Here is a 24824-nt window from a genome sequence, read left to right on the forward strand (position 1 = left end):
CTGTTTTAATTTTCTTGTGGTTAATAATATTTTTAGTACTTTGAGTTTTTGATAATTTACATTACAATTTAAAATTTCTTTTAAGTCTATTACAAGTTTTTAATGTTTATCTAGTCTTTTTAAGCATTAACTTCAAATAGACTCAACAATTTACAACAATTTTTATTCATGATTTCTAGAAGATAATCATAAATAAAAAAACTTATTAATTGAAGAAATGTGTATATATATATAAACAGATGTTATAACAGTCCCATATTCAAAATTTCAACATTCTGTGGTGAATAATTTTTGAGTTATGCAAGATACATATTTAAGTACCTAGAGATGTCATTAAAAAAATCCATTTTGAAGCCATTTTACAATCTGTTTTGGAATAAAGAGGCTTTTATTACGGCAGTATGGTCAGACATAGCAAAAAATAGTCAAATGGATATTTCAATTGAAATTTAATAATCAAAATTTTTTGCAATTACAATATATCTATTATTTGCAAGGAAGTAAAAAGTTTATTTTTTTTTCTATACATTACACAGTAAAGCATAAATATAGCATAGTTCAAGATTATATTCTCATTGTTGTGTAAAATTGCAAGTTTCAGTTGTTTCTATTTCATAACAAAGTAAAATAAGTGTTTACTAAGTTAAAAAAAAAAAAAAAAAAAAAAAAAAAAAAAAAAAAAAAAAAAAACATGATTGTTGATACCCAGTTCATCAGTCTGTCTGTAACCACAATTACAAAACTACTGGGGCATTGAGAGGTACTGTGTCAAACATCATGATAGCACATAAAATTTTTGGCAAAACATCAGCAAGATACAATTGTGGGAGAATAATGAAATTTATTGACAGAGCCAGAAGGATGTTAAGAGAGTTCTTACATCAGAAAGAAAAACTGCTACACTTAATTTGCATCTAGACAACTAAATTTTGATACATATCGTATGAATGGAATTGCATAATTTTATGCCACAACTGCTACCTCAAAATCTTTAGTTTCACAAATAAATGCAAAATATACCTATAAAACTCAAATCAACACAAACAGTAAGGAAGGAACTGCATAAGCAGAATATTAATGTAAAGATGCTATCTTGAAATATTTTGTTGAACATATAAATGTGAAATAGAGACTATAGTTGCCCTACGGATATAAACTAAGGAATCCTGAACAATGAAAATAGGACTACATTTAGAACCCACCTTCTCAATTTTCCCCATCTCAGGATTTCTCCATAGGCCTATGCATACAGAATACCAGCATAAGCTTATGATCCAGGCTGTGTCCTTCCTAAAGCAAAATATGGTAGTGGTTTAGTTAGGCTTAAAGCAGAAATATCATGATTTACAGCAAGCATCTAATTATCACCTCACAAAGAAGAATAAATAAGGATGATGGTAACCATTCTAGGCAGAGGTGCAATGGTACAGACAATGTTTTTATGGGTTACTGAATCATTCAAAACTCATAATGCTAACATTCAATGATGTTGGATTGTTGAACTATGATTTAATGAGGTTACACATCATTCCCAGCCTGCACAATCAGCAGACTTATATTTCATAGAACCAATGTAGTTTGTGCAATTTTTGCCATACAGTGAGGTTCTGTTTTTCTTTACAAGCATTTCTCCAGAAATTAGAGCATGTTTTTACAGATGAATGGTTAAAATGCCTATTATCACCACTTAGAACTTGTATACCTCCACTTCAAGAAGAATCCGAGCAGTTGCAGATGCCATATGTGGTACAACAGTGTTTTATTCTGAAGAGGCTCCCTATTTATAGGATTTACATTTATGTACCTATCTAAAATGCACTAGTAAACTGTGGATTACTTTTGTCTTTGAATGCCATAAAAGGTACAGTGCTTTATTTATATTGAACAACCTCTGTATTTATACGTTTTAAATTTATTATATTTAAATTGCACTGAATGCAAATTATGTAGACTAAGAATAATTTTTGTTTACTGATCTCACCAGATTTTAATGAAATAAAAATACATTATACAGATATTAATCAAACATTCAGTATTTACAGATTTTTTATAATTATTATAAAATACAAAAGACCAAATTTTCAGTAAAACTATTCTGCAAAAATATTTTACTTCAATAATTTATTATAATTAGTTCATACTTACTAATAATTTTCTGCATCATTTAATAAATGCAAGTTCCTTTCAGGTATGAAGCTGGTAATGTAAAGAAAGCTGAAGTTTACGTTGAAAGGTCTGAGCACATATTCCACATTTAAAAAATCTCCCCCCACAGTTTGTCACCTCATGATATTTGAAAGCTGATGATGAGCTAAATTTCTTTCCACAGATTTCACAAGAATATGGTTTTTCTCCTGTATGTCTCTTGCTGTGTCTTCGAATATTATGCAACCACTTAGATGTATAAGGACACAATGAGCATCTATATTGGACTAATATACCTTCCATTTTATGTCCAAACTTTTGATGTCTAATAACAGCTTTATTTGATGAAAACACTCTGTTACACACAAGACATACATGATCCCAGAGGTTATCTGTAACAAAGAGAAAAAAGCAATAAGAAATAATCATATAAAAATACATTTATAGCCAGGAAGCTCAAACATCCATTTATCCATTCAGTTGAATTTACCAATATTTTATTTGGACACTTCATTTCAAGTTACTTGAGAAAGAATTTTCTTGAAAAATGACATAGAGTATTAAACTTCAAAAATAAAAAATTTAAAGTTATAAAAATTAAAATGTTATTTTCCTTAATATGACTATGCACATCATTTGAATGAAATAGGTAAATATGTAGATATTTAAGACACAATAACACGCCAAATAAATACTAATTCAGAAGTCAAACAACAAAAATCAGCATTATATTTTCAAAATTTTCGCAGGATTAGTTTCGGTGGTTTTTACCGAACCACCATCCTCAGCTGCAAAACCTGGGTTTTGCAGCTGAGGATTTTGACTGGAGGATTTTGACTTGAGGTTTTGAGGAACCTGGGTTGTTTGACTTCTGAATGTAGATATTTGTCACTGTTTGTCGAAAGACACAGAAAGTTAAAAACTGTTTGATGGTAATGATCCTGCCTCTGAAAAAGCACTTTGCTTTATGCAAAATTCACTTTTTCAGACCCGGCAGCAACTAAATTGATAAGACCAATAATGAACACTAGTAAATTGATCCAGATTCAAAATTCCATGGCTCACTTCATGGCTTTTCTAATGTGTAATATATATACAAGCCAATTTCCTCTCAGAAAGTTCTCCTCTTAGGTAGATAACCCAAGTGTGCAAGACTGTAGTTCAATGAATCAATATTTTTTTTTTTTTTTTTTCAAATGAAAATACTGAAAGTTAAATTTATATTTTTATGTACTACCACTTTCTTCTCTACATAATTTCATGCTTAGAACTAATAGCAATCAAATTTCAAAAGTAGTAACTCTTGAGATTGATTAATATAACATATAATTATTATTTACTCTTGAGATTGATTAATATAATATGCAGGGAGTGCCTGAAAATACGACTTTTAAAGAGAAATTGAATAATTTTAAAGCTAATATTTTTCTCACTAGATTAACCAAAAACAAATGTTGTGAATTTAAATTCAGTTGCATGTGTAAAGTTTTGTAAAGTAAAAAAAGTTTCCAACTCTCACATACAAAAAATTGTTTGACAATAAATTCCTCTTGCAAGCATGTAATGGCAGTACTGACTAAATAAATTTGAATGCTTTATTAGAAAATCACATTCATTCCTTTTTGACTGTTTACTGAATAAAATGACATGCTTGTTTGTTCTGAAATGCTCAAAATTGAGCATTGTTCAGTGATAAAATTTTTGGCTAAAAAAGATCTTAATCCCAAAGAAATAAAACAATGTTTGGATCAAGTGTATGCTGATTCATCCTCTTCCTACTCTACAGAAGGGAGGGAGGATAAAACAACTTTGCATAGACCAGAGAATTTGTAGAGGTTGAATTTCATGAGTCAACCCTCTTAGGCAGGGGCATACGGGGCAGTTGCCCAGGGCCCCCAAATCAAATAGAAATTTTATTATTATAAAAATTTAAATATCTCCAAAACATTCTTTTGTTCATTACTGAAGTAGTGAAGCAGTGGGGGGCAAAAAAGATTTTGTCCTGGGCCCTGCTCTTAGGCACTGACATAAAAAAATCTCGATCATGTCTAGGAGGAAATATTAAGTGATGGCAGATTAAAATTCATATAATCTCAAATCTTGAGCACATATTCAAATGGTTTATAAGCTATATCTGCAATTTAGATCTATTGATTACACAGGTCTGCAATCAAAAATCTGCACAGGATTATTATGCTATTTCTTATAGATTTTTACTAACCAAAACTGGAAAAACTACTCAAAAAATTCTATCATGTCAGGTTTTTTTAATGAAACTCCCGTTTGTCATTTCATTTAGAGTGAAACTCCCATTTTATTCAAAATCTGGTATCCTATTCCCGATTCTAAAAATTCCATGCAAAAGTGTTTTCTTACTTTCGTTTAATGTACATTAGAGTGACGCTCAAGAATAAATACAAAGAGAAAATGAGTGGAATAGAAGGAGAGCAGTGGAAGATTGGCATAGCTTATAGCGATTGTACAGATGACTACTCGTTATTTGAGTCTAATAATTCCCACAATTCAAATGTAATGATATTCTAAAGAATCCTTTGAAAACATTAATTTTTAAGAATGATAAAAAAAAACTTTTTCTGTTCTTATTTATTTATATGCAGTGCCATTTTGGAATTTTATTGAGCCATAGGAAGAGGCAAGTGTTGTGGCATGACCTCCAGACACACAGGCGTCAACTCTCGTGTCCACCTATATTTTATGGGTTATTTCACTGGTCTTTTTTTTTTTTTTTTTTTTTTTTTCAAAGGAAGCAAGGACAGTTTCCATCTACTTCAATTCACATAAAAAGTGTTTGCTCTCTCACAGTGTGCATACTCAAAGTGATGTATGAAAACAGTGAGAAGCCACACTCAGTTTACGGTTGGCATTCAAACGTGACGGTTCTTAAGTTTTTACTTATATATTATGGCTCTAAGAGGCTGTGTTATTTTTCCTGACAATTTTTGCTTTATTTGTGGTGAATACACTGTTAAAAATCAACAACGAAACATAAGTGATTTCATGAAGAAAGTGTATTTTGCTTATTTCAAGTTGAAACTTGGGAACCAAGACAAATCCTGGTCCCCTCATAAGATTTGAAGATGTCAGGAATATCTCCATTTGTGAAACATAAACATTCATTAAGGGTAAGAAACACTCATTTCATTTTGGGATTCCTATGATGTGGCATAAACAGCAAAACCACACTACCAACGTTTATTTCTGTATGATAGATGTGTAAACATTCAATACAAAAAATAAAAAGAAAATATCTTACCCAAAACCTTAATTCAGCTATTCATTCTCCATACACACCTTCCAGTTTAGATGACATATACCTGAGTAATGTTGAGATGGAAACATATTACCTCTCCAGGATGAATTTAGTTCAGATTTTTCTTTTGATTAGGAAGCCAAACTTTTTTCTCAGAGTGAGCTCAATTACTTGGTTAGAGATTTAGGCCTTTCATGTTGTCGAATTGTTGACTCAAGACTAAAAAAAATATAAACCTACTGTCACCTGGAACTTATTTTTGTGGTCCACGCACACCAAGAGAGAGAGAATTCACCAATTTTTCCTCCAAAGAGAAAAATCTCGTTTTTCGTAGTAACATTCAAAGGCTAATGAAGTGTTTTGAAATAGAATGTGCTTCATCTGAGTGGCACCTATTCATTAATTCATCAAAAACAAGCCTTAAAACAGTCTTGCTGCATAATGGGAATAAATTTGCACCACTTCCTGTAGAATACTCAGTGCATTAGGAGGAAAACTATAATGATATTGCAATGATTCTTAAAAAATAAAATATCAAGAACATTACTGGATGGTTTGTAGAGACTTAAGATGTTGCTGGGCCAGCAGGTAGCTTATACGAAATATCCCTGCTTCCTTGCTTGAGACATAGACAAGCCAGAGATCTGCAATGGACAAAAACTTACAAGCCACTTCAAGATACTTAACTCCCAGTGAAAATAAATTCATAAACACAACCTTCATACACATTGAAAAGGCTTTACTACCAACTCTTCATGTTTAATTGGGTATTATGAAGCAGTTTGTTAAATCACGGCCATAACATGGGCAATATTTCAGGTATCTGTGTTCTAAGTTCCCAAAATTGTCTGAAGCCGAATTGTAAGGCGGACTTTTTATTGACCTCAACTTTTTGAAAACTGTTATTCAATTCCCTCTTTTCAGAAACAATGAGAAAAAAAGAAGCATGGGGCTCTTTGAAAGACGTAGTGACAAGTTTTTGGTTAATACTTAAGACCCTAACTACAAAACCATTCTGCAACACATATTGACTGCATATAAAACTCAAGGACGCAAGATGAGTTAAAAAGTTATTTTCTCATACTCCCATCTCGACTATTTTCTTGAAAACTTGGAAGCCTTCAGTTGAGAACATGGTGAAAGATTTCACCAGGATGTCCGTGATATCGAGAAACACTACCAAGGAAGATAAGATGTCAATATGCTAGCTGACTCCAGTTGGATGCTCGAATGGGAAACAGAAAATGGAAAGCAGAAGCACGTTTAAAGAAAAAAGGTTTCATAGACAAAAAAGAATGAAATGGAATGTTAAGTAAATTTCATGAAGAACTTGTTGGTACAAGTATAAGAAATTCTGATTAATTCATTCTAATGAAATGGTGGATTTTTTTCATTATTGTTGTGTTTTTGTGCTTTTTTATGAAAACCCCTTATATTATGCAAAAAACAAAATTTATGTGATAGAGGGAAATGGAACTCATTTTTCAATTCAGCACTTTAGGAAACATAATATTTATCAAAAACATCCCATGCAGCTCGAAAAAAATATTTTTTGGCAGACTTGTGTTATTCAATCAAATAACAGCAATCTATCATTTTCAAATTAAATGAAGATTGATCTGTTCTTTCAGACTTCCCCCAGAATGGTTGGCACAGGTGTGGAGGAACTACAGCCATCTTTAATGGTCAATGGAAAAAAGATATTAAGTATCATGTATTTTTAGGCAGCAATATATATACAGTCAAAAGTCGTTAATCCGGATGCCCATAATCCGGAATGATCTATAATCCGGACCTCAAAGCTACAAATTTTCTGCGTATGCGTCAATGCATAATGCATTCAAGCATGCGCGTAATACCTTTACGCATGAGCATATGCATGTACACACACATGTGCATAATACGTTTACACATGCGCATTTAATGTATAACAGACGGTATAAGCTAAGCTAAAATTATCTAATTAGCTATTTCAGTTAATGTTGCAGATTGCGTTGTTCCCTAATCTTCGAATTGGATCCGGCTTATTACTTTTTGCAGACTGTTAGAGCAATTTTATAAAAGTAAGCTTGATTTTTCGATTATGTCAAATAGAATTTCTGATGCTGGCTACTTCCAAAGGATCTACAAAGCGAAAGCATATTTAGATGTCTATCAAACAAAAAGTGGAATTGCTACAAAAAAAAAATGGATAAAGGCATATCCTTTGTTTCTCTAACCATTCCGAAATCTGTTTATCAATTTCATGCTGCTCTGAGGGGGAGGGGAACGTCGCGGCGCGTAATGAATTGGAAGTTGATCTGTCCACACTATCCTTATCTTCAGGGCAGATGTTTTTATTTTATTCGGCTTATAGTTCATTACTAAATGTAGTATTTCATCTCGACGTACTCTGTCTTTTATATGATTTAAATCAAATTCATTATAAATATCACGAATAGACATCAAATAGTTTTCTGGTTGCAATCGTCTAATTTCGACTATGCATGTATGCTTTACGCATGCGCGCGTTGAAAGAAATGTTTAATAAAATAAACAAATAAATATTAAGCTTTTTTTTTTGTAAACCCTTTAGATCATAATTGTTCTCTATTTCATAAATTAAAGTTTCATATTTTTAATTTTATAATTTCTGCATGCCATCTTACCAGATTTAAACTGTGATCTATAATCCGGAAAAATCAATAATCCAGAATCGCCGAAGTCCCGACGAGTCCGGATTAAAGACTTTTGACTGTATAAATTAATTTCTAGCTTTAGAAATGTTATAAAACACATTTGTTGTTCAAATATTCAAAATATCAATAGAATTGTACAAACAAAACTGAATAAAGCAAAAATATTACACAAGATATTTTTACATAATTTCAACTAAAAGTTACATTTACAAAATGCATCCCTGTTACATAATTAAACGAATGTTGTACCTGCCTTAGCAGATACATCATACAGAAATTAAAAATGGTCATGTAAAAGAAAATACCAATTTGTAAATAACTCGAAAAATTGTACTCAAAAAATATAACAGCTCATTTTATATAAATATTCACTCAGTATTTTACCAAAGGAAAAATATAAGTTCCATCTGTTTAATTCTCCTACAAACATAAGTTTTAATTTCCCATTTATATTAAAAATTTAAGCTATCATGTTTGATACATGCTGTAGAATTAAACACGATGTTAGAAGAAACTAAAACGTCAATTTTAGGTCCTCAGCATATTTCAGATATAAATGAAATAATAACAAAAAATTAATTTTCTGCTTATATCAAAGGGCTTCAAGTAATTGAACAATACTCAAATCAACATACATGCTTTCTTCATTTATATAATGAAACCGCTATTTTAAAAGCTAAAGAACAAACAATTCAAGCATTTTTATGTAATATTTTTGTACCAACAAATGAGCAGTAATGTTACTGTACACTTATTTGCCCCAGTGTTCAAATCCTGGAGAATTGGATAGCTGCATAGGCATTTTCATGTTTTTACTCCAAAAAGAGGAAGAACATAAGTTTTGGAAACTTTTGCCCAAGTTTAGATAGCAAAATGCAAGTATGTACTTAAAACATAGCATTTATCACTTTGTTTTACATTTTACTTTATTTTTCTATTTATTTCAATCAGATAACATTTTAGTAATGTTGTTAGAATTGTGATGTTTACATAATTGTAAGAAATACGACAACAAAAATTTTGTGACAAACTAATATAAGGTGGAGATGAGTCTAAAATAAAAGTTTACTAGTTATTAGTTTTTAGCTACAATTATAATAAACCTATAATATACAACAGTTTTAACAACATATTTATAACATTTTAAAAAATGAACAACAAATTTCATTTTTAATATTAATACTTTTATTCTGCAGCATAGAACATATTCTACAATAAAAATGTATGTTTAAATATTAGCAATTAAATAACATTATTACTAACTATGTATGTGTTAGGCTAATGAAGAAGAGGTCTAAATGCTTTATAATTCAAAAATCGAGATCTGCGCACAATTGTATTTCTTATCAATGGTAATCCAAACATACATTAACTTCATTTCAAAAGCAAATAGCATTTCAAATTTCAGCAATTCAGTGCATGTTATGTGTGCAGTTAAAGATATGTTTTATTTACAAGCAGATGTTTGTCCTTGAAATGTGAATGAGTGATGTGATGAATTTCTCTACTGACACACTTAAGGTCTGTTTGACAGATTCTGCTGATCCCGAGTCTTTTATCACGAGGGACTTATTATCAGCAACTCGTGGTTGCTGAAAGCTACACTAAGAATATTGTTTGCCAGTACAAAATGCAATAATTTTTGAAGAACAAGATCAAGAACAACTAATCCAAAAGACTGTCTTGAGGTACAGTTCTTTTGTAGGAAAATGCAAGCCCACATACAGCAGCTGATAATTTCACAAAAGTTTAACAATTCAGCTGTGATGTACTTACTACCTTACTCTCCATCTTCACCCAATGAATTTTACCAGTTTGACAAAATGAAGAGCGCTGCAAGGAAAAGTGTTTCGCATCAGATAAACAGATGTAAAATATGTTTAATTTTCAACTAACCTAAAGAGCTCTACAGAAAATTAATTGACAGACTAATATAGCTGTAGGACCACTACCTCAATAACCATGCAGAATATGTCAAATAAAACCACTTGTGGAATCACAGTGATTAAAGCTCACTTATTCATCAAAAAACCCCATAGATGTATCTCTACTAAATCAATAACAAAATGATAATATTTTACAACAGGAAATATATTTCTATCATATAATACTTCAGTTACATAAAATACAACAGAATACGAAGCTATGTAATATTTTTCTAGCATTGGTCTCTCTCCACATATATAGTTATGTAACCTAAATAATATCAAATATGTAAGCATTTCAGTGCAGATCATGCATTAGATATGTTATACAAAAAGAATCCTATTAAGCTAACATGCCAGATACATATTAAATATACTAGCTTATAAAGACTTAAATATTCATAAAGTTTCAAATTCACTTCTGTAGAATGCAGCATATCTCACCAATTCCACCTTAAATTTTTTATTAGTTTATTAGCTTTATTTTTTTAATGCCTCCTCTAGTTTAATTTTAGTTTTTTTAATTCTCCTCAAAGGAGAATTAGGGCAAATTACAGTACTTACAGTTTGCATTACTGCCTAGACATAAAATAAAAACAAACTTCAAATGAGATATCCCATCAGACAGACAACATACTTATTTTTTATCCATAGTGCAATGTAGTCTTGTAATCTTTATTTAGAATTAAAACAAGAACTTATGTGGTGAGACAAAAGTTCTGGAGAAGAAAATACTTTCCAGCAATTACTACACATTTCAGCAGATTGTTGAGAATGGGTCTTAAGATGTAACAACAAATAAATTTTAGTACAAAAAGTTTTGAAACATATTCTGCATATTACTGGTCTTTCTCCAGAATGTACAATAATATGGGTTTTAAGAGAAGAATGTGAAGCAAATTCTCTACCACAACAAAAACAATAATATTTGTTTCCTTCTTTACAATCCAAACAATGTTTTTCCATGTCAACATTATCATATGATGTATACAAGCAGGCAGGGCAGAAGAAGAATGATCTGCTTTCAACAGTTTCTTTGTCCCATTTCTGCAGTTCCCTAAATTCTTTAGTGTCTATAAAAATTAAAAGATAACTAAATACAAATGATAAAAAAATATGAAATAAATATAAAACTCATATTTTCCCCCCTACTTGGAAATTTTTAATTCAAAAATTTTAACAGAAGACTTCAAGAAAAAGGCATATATATACACAGAATAATTATAAACATTTATTTTACTAAGCTGAAAGAAGAAAAAAAAAAAGAATAAAGTAGGAAATTCAATAAAAGATAATATTTCATAAAAGTTTTAATAATATACTTATATTCATGAAAATATTTAATGTACAGAAATGAAACTAAATACAAAAGACAATCAATAAGACTTGTCTAAATGAAATAAAATAGTATTAAAAAATAACACAATACGAAGTACTTCACAAATTATCAGGAAATATATCGTTTAACTCCCTAAGGAAAAAAGAAAAGATAAGAACATTATTAAATATATTATGTAGAATTAAACATAATAAGAAAATACAGAAAATAATATCAGTCTGAATTAAAAAATAAAATTTTAAATAAACATAACTGGTAATAATACTACAAATAAATATCTCAAACTCTTTTTTTTTTTTAATCTTTACCTGTTTTATAAAAAGAAATATAGGATACTGAAAATTATTTCAAACTATATTTTAGCAAGATAACTCCTACCATGAATCAATCAAACAAGCACAACTATTACAGAAGCTACTTAGTAAAATGTTTGCAATTTCATAGCATTTATTAAATTATTTGGAATGACTGTCATATATGAAGATGGTTGGCATTTTTGGCGAGAAACTCCATGATTTTACTTATCTAAATTTTTTTGCTTACATTTCAAAATTAAAGCCTAAAATGTTTGAAAAAACGTGGTTTTTGCACATTTACGCTAAAGGTCCAAAACAAGAATTTAATAAGTAAAAGCATGAAGTTTCTCACCAAAAATGTTTGCCGACAAATTTAAACTAAAATAACAGCAATAAACTCCAAACAATTTTAACACAAATAAATTAAAAAATTAAAAAAAATAACAACACAAAATTAAAGCAATCCAACAATTAAAAAAAAATCTCTACAAAATTAAAAAAATAAAAATGTAAATTCACTTACCATTCAAAATAGTTTCCAAAAAAGGAAAATATTAATTTAAAAGAAAAACTTGCAAGGACAGGCATATCACATATATAACCCAATACATGTTCATTAATAAAACTCTGCCCATCACACAAAGCATGTGAACCAAAATTCCACAACTTAGCTATGTCAGACATTTTTCTACAATTCAAAATTTCAAGCGTTACAATAAAAATTTCAGTTAATCTTTGGATTATGGTAACTTGACAATTTTTGGGGGAAAATTTGGCGACCAACCCTGCTAGTTTTTGTTTGGACGCCATTTTGTTTTCACGAAGTAAAGGCTTTTTTTTTTTTTTTTTAGTCAACATTTCTAACATTTTTTTCAACAATCTGCTAGCCGAATTACACTTATGCTAGAATTTTATGGAACAAAAGTGCTTAATCATGACGAAGATTAGGTGCGAAATTGGGACAAAGTGCAGAATCAGCCAATGCTTGCCGCTTTTTTACGAATTGCACATACACGGTATCATCCATGTACACTTCGACCTATTTTCACTTAAAAAAAAATCCCAGAATTGCACAAAAATGGCATTGCGCACACTCGACTATATCCATGTACACTGCTAAAGTCCTAGCTAGTAACCTTTATCACCTTACCAAAATGTCGCCAAACTACCTGTTACCATATCCCAAAGATTAGCCAAAATTTCCTCTAAAGTCTACTTACTGCAGGAAAACACACAATCCAAACCTCAAACTTCGTTGAGAGCCACATTCTTTACCCTCAAAAATTTTTCTGCAAATTCCATAGAAACAATATTTCTTCCGAATCTTCATATACCCGGACTTCTCACATGTCAAGTTCGGCCTCAAAAGTCCTGTATTCCATAAAAACTGCAAAAATACATTTTTTGTCAACATGAAGACAACCATGAACAAATGTTTCATTAATAACTCCAACAACATATCTTCTCAAACTAAATCTACCTTGAATACACTCTCAAACATGTGGCTGACATACCTCCACAACTTCCTTCATGAAACTATATGCCATTATTCTACACATAAACGAACAACCACCACGATGAAATACAGCCACATTTCTCACGAAACTGTCCACATAAAAAGGGTTGCCATACAAACAAAATCTCAACTAAACCATCCAAAATAAAACATTGCCACATTTGGCGACCACATTTATCCTGGGCCGTATATGACATTTGTACCACTTATTTATATTATTTGAGCGTTTAGTTGACCAGTTTAAGAACATAAAACTGAATGGGCCATGTTTTATTTTAGTCATAATTATAATTTCATCTACCTATAAAAGAGATACATAAAACCTAACACGGTTAAGAGCAACTGCTCTAAAGTGAAAATTACTTTTACTCATAGAAAATTATAAAATATGAATGGCTACATAGTTTTAACACATATATTACAAATCTTTGTTACATTTCATAAGGTAACCTTAAAAGTACATGATGCAACCTTTACTGCTTCATAGAAAAAATAAAAAATAACAATAAAAAAAAGGGGAAATACTAATCATTATTTTTTTAATTACTGTAATTAAACTATTGCAATAATATGGGAGAAGAGACACTTCATTAAAAGCTAATATAAGTGCTCAATATTCTCTTCTTAAGTCGTACTGTCACCTGTATGGTGCTCAAGGCTCTTGCCAACAAATGGTGCAATCTTGCACTCCTTTCCGCGTTGAATTTCGGAGTTTGTTCAGATGTTACTGACAGACAAGTGAGATAAGTCACAACAAAAGCATAGTCTCTTCATCTTTTATCCAGTAACTGCAATGTAATAAATATAAAAATATCTCTTAGCATCCATGTTAAAATAGGACTAAGAAGGCTTCAAATAGTTGCCTTTCAGAAGTTTTTGTGACATGACGTTGCTTGGTTTAAGAATCTATGTGACATAAATATATCTCGAATAACCACTGTAAGAAGTTATTTGTGAAAATAATTATATTTATCAACAAGCTGTTTCTTTTAAAATTCTGAAAAAAAGACATTTTAAAGAAGCTTTCCAGTAATAAGTCTGACTTCAAAGCTGTTGCAAGTTGCTTGTGGCCCAAGATGGAAAAAGTAATCTTCAAATGTTTATAGGATTTGTTTTTGGCATTGGATAGCATGTGTAGAATCAATGTATTGAAACTCTTCTCTGCTGCTGCCACCATCATTTTGTGCTGCTGATGAACTTCATCTCTTTCATTTATCACAATATATCTTATCCCCAAAATAACCCGTACTTTGTCATTCAAGAGAAGGTTTTAAATCATTAAACTCCACAAAATATCAACGAATGCACAGTTCGATCTTTCTAAATTCTGAATAAGTTACATAATTTTTGGACATAATTAAAAAAAAAGTAACTTGAATCAATATTTTGAGAAACAGGAATTTATTTTTAAAATATTCCCTTAGGAAACTGATACTAGAGTAGCCATTTTCATATTCATTATAGAGTAGCCATTTTCATATTCATTGAGAAAAGCAATAACATATGCTCCATATAAATCACTAAAAAAATAATTGAATTAAAAATTCCATCTCATATCAGTTGTGATGTAAGACATTAAATTTGCAGTTCTTATCCTTTAATGTAACTCCCCATTCCCCCTTTTTTTACTAAAATTTAAGAAATTTTTTATAAGTAGGCCACCGAAAAGGTTCATTTTCTTTGCCAAGAATTGGTAGCGCAATACTGAGAGCACTTTGAAATTTTTTAGATATGTGCGGCGATAAGTGGCAGAAAAATATTAATGGTTAGATTTGAAAATATGAACTATTTTAGCCTAGCAGATGATTTTTTACTGGCCAATTGCAAGTAGTTTAACATAGAATAAATTTTAGGCAGAAGGAAAAATGGAGTTGATGCAAGTACATTTTCATGCTATAATTTTAAAGTGGGATTAAATCAAGAAGAATACTTTCAATGTCTATTAGAAATGAAGGTTCATCATGTGCTACTGTATTCAGACAGTTTACAAAATTTCACAAAGGTCAAAACTCTCTTCAGGATGAAAAACACACAGGAAGGCCATTTTCAGCAGTAATCCTGCATAATGCGTCTGTCATACAGAAAATGTTAATCGATAATAATCACTGCACCTACAAAATTATATAGAAGGAACTTGACATTGAATCCGCTACCATACAAAAATTATTCATGAAGAATTGCATATGAAAAAATTTTTGCTGTTGGGTTCCCCATAATTTAATTGAGCACCAAAAAGAGAAGCATGCCAGAATCAGGAAAGAATCCCTTAAATTAATTACTGATGGTGGCCACCACATTATTTCTAAAATCTCAACTAATGACAAAATGGGCAAACCATTTTCTGACGTTCCAACATGTCAAGAAAGTAAAGTATGCGTCTTTGAAAATGATCCCATGCCAACATTGGTAAAAAGATAACATGCCACAAAAAAAAAAAAAAAAAAAAAAAAAAAAAATGTATTCCTTTTTCTTCAGAAGTACAGGATTTGTCAGAGCCATCAAGTCTGAAAGACAGAAGACGGTCAGAGCTAACTGGTACACCACTTAGTGTCTCACAGAAGTTCTTCAAGAAGTGAATGTTAAAGGATTAATGCTCTACCATAACAATGCATCTTCTCATTCAGCAAAATTGGCAGTTACACATAGCTAGATCACACTCTATTCACCCGACCTAGCTATGTGTAATATTTGGCTACTTTTTAATCTAAAAAGAAATTTATGTGGATGTAATTTTCATTCTGAAGATAAGATTGATGAGGTTATAAATACCTTTTCTTCATCGATTCCAAATGAATGGCATTTAATCTCGGGAAAATTCACCTACAGAAGTGCATTGATGCTAGAGGAGACTAGATTGCATTGATGCATTGATGCTAGATGCTTTGAATGCTCTTAATATTTCATAAGTATAACTTTAAAAACCGATGTGTATCCCAAACATTTCAGAATGATCCTCATATATGGCTTCCTATAAGCATTTTCAGTAGGTTGAATTATAAGTCAGACGTGGATCTTTAGAAATTATTTGTGTTCAACCCTTTCTTTCAAATCTAAGTGTAAAAAACACACATAATTGTGAAATACTAATAAAAATAAATTGAGCATTCTGAGAAGAATTTAAAAAAAAAAAAAATATTTCACAAAGAAAAGATTCAGTAAAACAACAATTCTATTAACAATCGTGTACATTTTGAATTATTCTAAATGATTTTTCAGTTTGAAAATATTAGTGCATTCATTTTATTATGTTTAGTAAGTACTAAAGAGCATCTATCGGGTAGATAACTATAATTAGCATAATCAATGACAATAAATCAGCTGTCAAAATCTAACTAAATTGTTAAACTATATATTCAACTATATACTAGCATTTGGGAATGAAACCATTTTTATATATAAATAATATGTATGATCACAGATAAAATGTCTTTAATAAGTAAGAATTGTAACAGTTAATAACATTTATACAATATTAAATACACTTTAAAAATTATATTATGAACAGCCATTTAATGCATGTAATATTAAAAATACAAGAAAGAACTTATCCTACATTTAAACGCATTGTTTTTATTTTAGCCAAGAAAGCATTTATTTTCGGAATCTTGGATGTACGAAAGTATGCGATATCATTAATAATGAGCATTGTGTAAGTTCTAACTAATCAATATTTTACGTAAATATCGCATTCTTCGTCTTCCATTGATCGAATTTTAGAATTTAGAAACACATTCAATTCTTATACTTTGCACATCATACAACATTAACAAAAACTGTATCATTTACAAAAAATACTTTTAAATATTCCAGTTGGGAAGCTTAAACTCTAATACATATTTTAAAAATACATCAATTGTTATTGATTAGAACAATCATTATCATCATTTTTTAACTGTTATATTTAATTCTGAACAATATATACTACTGCTGAATATTTTCAGACTGAGCACTTTATAAACTTTAATTTTCATTTTTCACGTTCAGTATACGCAGACTTGACATACAGAAGTTCATCAACACGTCAGGAAATAACAATTTATAGCCTACAATACAAATAAACAGTCACAAACAGTCACATTTCTTGAATACCGCCAAGACATTTTACCGCAATTAAGCATTCGCGCGAGAGAAACGAAGAAATAAAGAACTAGAGCTGGAGCAAACCGCATGTATTCGTTACTGAGTAACGGGTACATCGTTTGACTCGAAGTACCGATTCAGTACTCACAAATTCATTTCGTTACTCGCATCTGTCGTACGATGCGGTTTGTTCGAGTACGAATGATGCGGTTGCTATACGAATACGAATGATGCGCTTTTTATGCGAATACGAATGATGCGGTTTCTATGCGAATACGAATGATGTCGTTGCGTCACAATGCGCTCACATTTTTCATAGATAATTTTGAATTTTTTTGGGCATCGGGCAAGTTCTTGTTTACATTATGTGTTTTAGTTGAAATACGATTTAGTTGTTGATATTTAAGAAAATGAGCAATTTTGATAGCGTGAAGCGTTATTTTGTATTTGCTTTTTACTATTGCTATTTATGTTTGTAATTTGAAAATTTAGATGATTCTTCTTCTTCTTCTTCTTCTTTTTTTTTTTTTTTTTTTTTTTTTTTTTTGTTCCCTTGAGCGTGCCATAGTCAGATTTTATTGATTTGAAATATTTATATACTGCACTTAGGTATTGTTTATATAAGAATATGTAGGTTAATATAGGTTCTTTACTTCCTTGTATCAAGGAAAATGGTAGTAATTATTGTAATCGAGAAAACTTTTGGGTATCATATTTTAATGGAAATATCCGTTTTTGACGATTACGGAATCCATGTGAATTATTTTTTGGGCTGACGCCTGTACGTACGAACACAATGAAGGACTCTCTCTCTCTCTCTCTCTTTTTTTTTTTTTTTTTCAAAAAACTTATTGTTAAATGTAATCCCATTTACTCTAAGCTGATACTTATGACTAATGATTAAGTTGATACTCGAAAGGGATTTTTTTCGTGATGTGTAAGTACGTATGTATGCATTTTGCATAACTCAAAAACGGTTAGTTAGAGAACGTTGAAATTTTGTATATGGTTCCGTTGTAACATCTAGATGTGCACCTCCCTTTTTATTGCAATCGGTAATACTACAAAACGTAAATATGTATATATATATCAAATAAATTATAATTAAATGTAAAGTACATATATATATGTCCTTATAATTAAATGTAAAGTACACACACATTTATATATATATATATATATATATATATATATAATAAATATATATATAATAAAAGCCAAGTAAGGCGAAAATAAAAGCTTTGGCTTTTATTTTATTTAATTATCACTAAATAAGTTACTTGACTTTTATTTTCGCAATCATTGGTTGTAGTCAGGACTTAATTTTTAAAATTAGAAGTGGTGGAGCTCTATGGAAGGCCATCAGGAAAGATGAATAAATAAATAAATAAATAAAATAGCTATTACAATAATAAAATAATTAGCAACTATAATATTAAATGATTATTATTATAATTCAATAAAAATTTAAAGACAAATGAAAATTTAATTAATTCTTAAATTAATGATGAATAACTAAGTAATGAAATAAAATACCAGACATCGTCTTGTTTGGGGGCTGTGGCTAAAATTGCAATATAAGAACTAAGCCGAGCATTAGCTAAATTTAGGCTGTTGATGAGCAAATAATGTACTGTTTACCAGAGTATAGATAGAAATTTGGTTATGTAGCCCATTCTTCTAAAACGACGTTTCGTAGCTGCCTTCCACCACCAATTCCTTTTTTTTTTTTTCCGGTTTTGGTTTATTTGGTTACAGCAAAGCGCAGACTAGAGCTATTGCCTACGGGAGGGAGGCCTTCGTGGAGGATTTTTTAAAGGGAACTGACTCATATGCAAGTTACACACGGGAATAACAATGAAAACGCCTGTGCAGCTAGCCGTTGGCCGGGAATTGAACCCCGGACCGAACTATTAGTGAACTTTACCGCTCGAGCTCTGATGGGCTCTTTTTTTCTTTTCATTCGCTGTCTGAAAAACGGTTGTTCACTTTACGATAAAGTAAGCACCTGTTTACTTCAATTAAAATGGGTTAGACGATATGACTCTTCCTACTTTAATCTCACTTAGCTTTTGATTTCTAATATTGATTCAATGTTTTCTGTAGACAAAGTATTCTGATTAGTATGATTTCAAACATGTTCAAAAGGTGTGTATCTGAATATAATTAGGTTTTTATAACCTAGGGCCCATTTTATTAGTTTCACATAGTTCTAAAGCAATTGAACCACAGCATCGCTGTTTTGAAAGAAAGTAAAAATGTGAGAAATGTATAATGAACATTAATATACAAGCTTTATTAAAAGTAGTCAGCCTTTTAAAACGTGACCGTCTATGCTTTTAGAGGATTTTTAGAGCTCTGTGCATTTGCTCTGGCATCTTAAAAAAGTGATGTTCAATATCAACGAATGTTTATGTTCTCAAAAATACAGGTTTCTTTCAGAAAGCGACCTCTTAGAAGTCGTCAATAAATGATTCAGTATAGTTATTTTCTAATAGACCATAGAATAAATTTATTTTAACGTCAATTTAAAAATGGCTGCTTGTACTATCAGGACTTGTATTCCTCTTTACTTGCTTTGGAAACATGAACTGTCCTGACTCGGAACAGGGAGCTTACTCAAGCTATGTTCAATAAATTGTGAAGTAGACAATACACACAGGAAGGGTATACAAAACCCTTCATTTTTCTATCCTTACAGTGATTTCCGGAACTTCGGAATACAGAAACCAACCACTTGTGATCTGAACGTAAGAATATAAAAATACTAACTAAAACTCTAACTGAAACTAACTTTGGATTAATTTACAAGTGCCTAACTTTAAGATTGGCCGTTATTTAACAAAATCCGTATGTAGTACAGAGAGCTGCTAAAACTATGATACGTTTAAAATTATCAAGAGGATTAAACCTCTGGCCTTGAAGGCAACCAGCAACCGAGTAAAACTACTATGGCAAGCGGCCTGCTTCTTCCTCTGTCTTGCTTGGCAAAAAGCCACAACTTAAGTACTTGGCGTTAGCAAGACAAATTTGCATAAATAAGTTAAATCTTTTAATTCTGGCCGGAAGTAGAAAATAAGAAGTGATAGCAAAGATTTAAAATAAAATAAACGTTAGTAAAACTTAGGATCCTTACAGTACTAAGAGTTAAGAGCAATAAGACTCTAATTTTTCTTTCGAAATTAGCTATCTTGCCAGCTGAATTGTTTTCTGCATAACCTTTATTGTGTATAATTGAAATATTTAGCTATGCATTCAACAAATATACAACAAATGTAAGACAAATCATTAAAAAAATTAAAATTTGGAACATTAACGATAATTTTTTTGTTATACATAAAATATTATTAATAAATGATGAATTTATATCATATTATATATAAATCAAAATTTAAACTCCTATTCCTTTATAATAAATTGAAGAAAAGCTATAAAGTGAATTAATTTTTAAAAACAAAACGAAAATTAAAAAAATAAATTTTGTCATATACCTAGAATCTAAAAATGACGAACACTGAATTTTACGTCTCATGTGTGTATGGGTGTATTTAATTATGGAAAGGCACACTATGGCTATCTGCCTAAGGGAAGATGCCTTCGTCGAGGATTTTCTAAGGGAAACTGGCTCGTATACACGTTACACATGGGGAAAACCACGAAAGCACCCATGTAGCCGGACCGTTCGCGGGATTCGAACCTCGGACCGATCTACCAGTGTTCAGCGACTTTACCGCTCGGCCGCTGGTGGGCCGTTTTACGACTCATATAATAATAAATGCATATTCATATTGTTACGAATTTGGTATTTAAAAAGCTAATGTTAGTTCAATTACAAATTAAATGGTTTTATTTCTCGCGCAGTGCAGCGCGTGACGAATATTAAAAGAAAGCTAAGCCGGAAAATTGAAAATACAAGAGCGCGTGCATTAAATAAATAAATATCTCTTTTTGATTTCGAGAAAGTACTGGAAAATTCTAGCGCGTGATTTTAAAATCTTATAAAAGGAGGAAAACATCTCAGTTTGTAGTAGTTGCTTAGTTTTTGTTGTTGCTTAGAAAACTGCTCTTGTTGATTGTAGCGAATTCGCGGATTAGTGTTCTTTAGCTGTTTTGAATTACGTTCTATTGGACATTTGAGTAGTTAAAAGATAACTACTGTGAGATATTGTAATACTGCATGATAATTTGAGAAAATTTAAGCATTTTTGTTGTGATAATAATAAATTTTTGTTCATTTTTCATCGGACTTGTGCATTCATTTCATAACGAACTCGTACGCACGCAACAATTTTTGGTGTCAGAAGTGGATTTGAATGCCAATAACAAGAGCGATGGAAGAGCAATTAAGGCAGTTGATCTCAGCCTTTGCCTCGTTGAAAGAAGATATGCAATCCAATCAGGAAAAGATTGAAGCAGGACAGGAAAAGATTGAAGCAAGACAAGAAGAGATGAAAAGAGAAATTACCTGCATAATAGAAAATAAATTTGAGGTTATGGGAGGCAGAATAGACGCGGTTGAAATTAAAGTTGGACAAATTGAAGAAAAAGTCTTTTCTGTGAAAGAGCAAATAGAAGACAGAGTTTCGGCAGTGGAACAACAAATAGGTTACAGAGTTGATTCTGTCAAAGAAGAAATAGAAGGAAGAGTTTGTTCTGTTCAACAACAAATCGAATCCCAAATTGATGATAGGGTTTCTGCTGCCGTCGCCAAAGAAATTGACAGCCTAAAGAAGTGCATAGCGATGGCAGGAAGCAATTCTGAAGGTTTTAAATTTCTATCTATGCCTGCTCGCTCCTCTCTGAAGCTATGCACATATGATGGGAAGACATCCTGGCAAGTGTATAAAACACAATTTTCTATCGTTTCGTATGCGAATGGATGGGATTCCCAAACTAAGGCCTGCCATCTCGCCGCTTCTCTGAGAGCAGACGCAGCGGATATCCTGCAGACGCTTCCAGAAAACCAAAGACTTGACTTCGAAGCTTTATCCGGCGCATTAAAGCTGCGCTTTGGCGAGAAATGTTTGAAAGACTACAGCAGGCTTCAACTAAAATCCCGTCAGCAGAAGCCCACCGAAACACTTCAGGAGCTCGCCACGGATGTTGAAAGGCTGTCACATCACGCCTTTTCGGAGTGCCCGACAGAAACAAGAGAAATCCTGTCGCTGCAATATTTCATCGACGGCATCCGGGATCCTGAAATACAGAAAGCTCTTCGAATGGCAGATGTAAAGGACATAAAAAGCGCTCTGTTGTACGCCATGAAGTTCGAGGCAGCCCAGCAAGCAACTAGTAGAGATCGCTACCCAGTTAGAGCTGTGCGAGTCCATGAGCCAGTGGATCAACTGATGGCTCGTTTAGATGATTTAGCCAGACAAGTCGACGATTTGATACGGAGTAGGAGCGAGAAGAAAGTGGCTCTAAGGTGTTGGAGATGTGGTAGTGAAGGTCACCTAAGACGGAATTGCAGAACGCCCCAGGGTACGGAATATAAAGCAGATGATTTTACCAGACAAGTCAGTGGCTTGAGACGGAACAGAAGTGAAAAGAAACTAGTTCTAAAGTGCTGGAACTGCGGAGTTGAAGGCCACATACGAAGAAACTGCAAAACACCCCGAGGTACGGAAAATAAGACCATTTCACAGCAACGACGCAGTAAACAAATTAGTGACCATATCGAGGAACGGAGGTTGCCAGATAATGAAAAACCTTGTTTTAAAGCGCTTAAAATTTATACAGTGAGTGGCAACAGTAACGGACTGTCCATTAATGGGAATATCGATGGAGTTCCTTGCAATATGATCATTGACACAGGAGCTAATGTTACCATCATTAGGAAAGATTTAGCTGAACAGTTTAAAGATAAACTTATTTGGACGCCATCCTGTGTTACCCTTCAGACTGCGTCTGGTGATAAGATCGATATAACTGGGAAGTTAAACGTAAGCATCACGTTTGGAAGTGTCGCCTACCATCACACGGCCTATGTGGCGGATATCACAGATCCATGCATACTCGGATTGGACTTTTTAAGGAAATACAATTTTTCCTTAGACTTGAAAAACAACAAACTGCTTTCAGCATCTGATGGCATGACTATCCATCCTCAAAAAGGATCCTCGCCTGGAAATGCCGACGCCTTGTCCGAAAGGTCCAGCTTGGGAAGCTGCCGAAATCATACTAGGGTCGAAAAGAAACGCAAGACTACCAGCTCTTCTCCAGCCCAGATGCTCTTTGGTCGAGACCTTCGTCTGCCTTGTGGCCGCCAGTTTGATCGCCGTACGGATGCGCCTTCATCGCCTGAGGAACATATCCAAGATGTCCAGGCCCGTTTTGAAGTGATGCCCCGTTTCGCACGAAAGCGACTGAACTTGGCGACGGAGAAAGTGAAGATCAGATACAACACGAGAGCTACTGGACATAGATCCAACGAAGGAGACAAGGTGAGGTTGTGGAACCCGATTCAACGAAAAGGACTCAGTCCTAAACTACAGTCACCTTCGGATGGTCCATGTACAGTGCGGAACAGACTGAATGACGTCTCCGTAAGTCTTCGAACTCTAAACCTAAAGTCGGTCGTTACGACAGGTTAGCTCATTACTATGGCCATAGTACGTAATGTAAATAATTGTAAATAGTATAAGACCATGGTCCTTTTTGTTTTTAAATGTGTATTTGATTTGATTTGTATTTAGTATTTGATTTGTATTTGATAGCATTTGATTTGTTTAAGTTAGTTATTGCATTTATTGTTCATGTTGTTTGATATTGTAATGTAATGTTTATGCCTCAGTTGCATTTATGCCAGAGTTGTAAGTTTAGCTTCCTGTCCAGGGATTGTACTGCCCGGGACGTGCAGTCCTTGGGAAGGGCGCAGTGTTACGAATTTGGTATTTAAAAAGCTAATGTTAGTTCAATTACAAATTAAATGGTTTTATTTCTCGCGCAGTGCAGCGCGTGACGAATATTAAAAGAAAGCTAAGCCGGAAAATTGAAAATACAAGAGCGCGTGCATTAAATAAATAAATATCTCTTTTTGATTTCGAGAAAGTACTGGAAAATTCTAGCGCGTGATTTTAAAATCTTATAAAAGGAGGAAAACATCTCAGTTTGTAGTAGTTGCTTAGTTTTTGTTGTTGCTTAGAAAACTGCTCTTGTTGATTGTAGCGAATTCGCGGATTAGTGTTCTTTAGCTGTTTTGAATTACGTTCTATTGGACATTTGAGTAGTTAAAAGATAACTACTGTGAGATATTGTAATACTGCATGATAATTTGAGAAAATTTAAGCATTTTTGTTGTGATAATAATAAATTTTTGTTCATTTTTCATCGGACTTGTGCATTCATTTCATAACGAACTCGTACGCACGCAACAATATTGTAACAGAAATTTTGTTAGAAGTGTAGCATATGTATAGTTATTTGTGATCTTTTAAAACTGTCGTAACATGATGCATATTTATCATTATCGTGAACCAAAACAGTATGCTTTACATCCTTACAAATATACGTGACAGATTTTAATATTTATTTCTGCATATACTTACGTTTCCCAAAGACACGAAAGCAAGTCA

At 32.1% G+C, this 24824-nt stretch overlaps 1 long non-coding RNA gene across 1 annotated transcript; it reads right to left on the reverse strand.

Annotated features, from left to right (window-relative positions):
* Positions 1-652: 652 nt before the first annotated feature.
* LOC146997794 (uncharacterized) lies at positions 653-17594 on the reverse strand. Its single transcript, XR_015040855.1, has 3 exons — positions 17096-17594; positions 15940-16220; positions 653-11092 (listed from the first exon to the last, which is right to left on the reverse strand). It is a non-coding gene; the product is annotated as an uncharacterized LOC146997794 (long non-coding RNA).
* Between the last annotated feature and the right edge of the window lie 7230 nt (positions 17595-24824).

The sequence above is a fragment of the Stegodyphus dumicola genome, chromosome 4 (assembly GCF_044657685.1).
Source record: "Stegodyphus dumicola isolate Sdum_Otavi_A_Nest chromosome 4, ASM4465768v1".
In the NCBI taxonomy this organism is placed as follows: Eukaryota; Metazoa; Arthropoda; class Arachnida; order Araneae; family Eresidae; genus Stegodyphus; species Stegodyphus dumicola.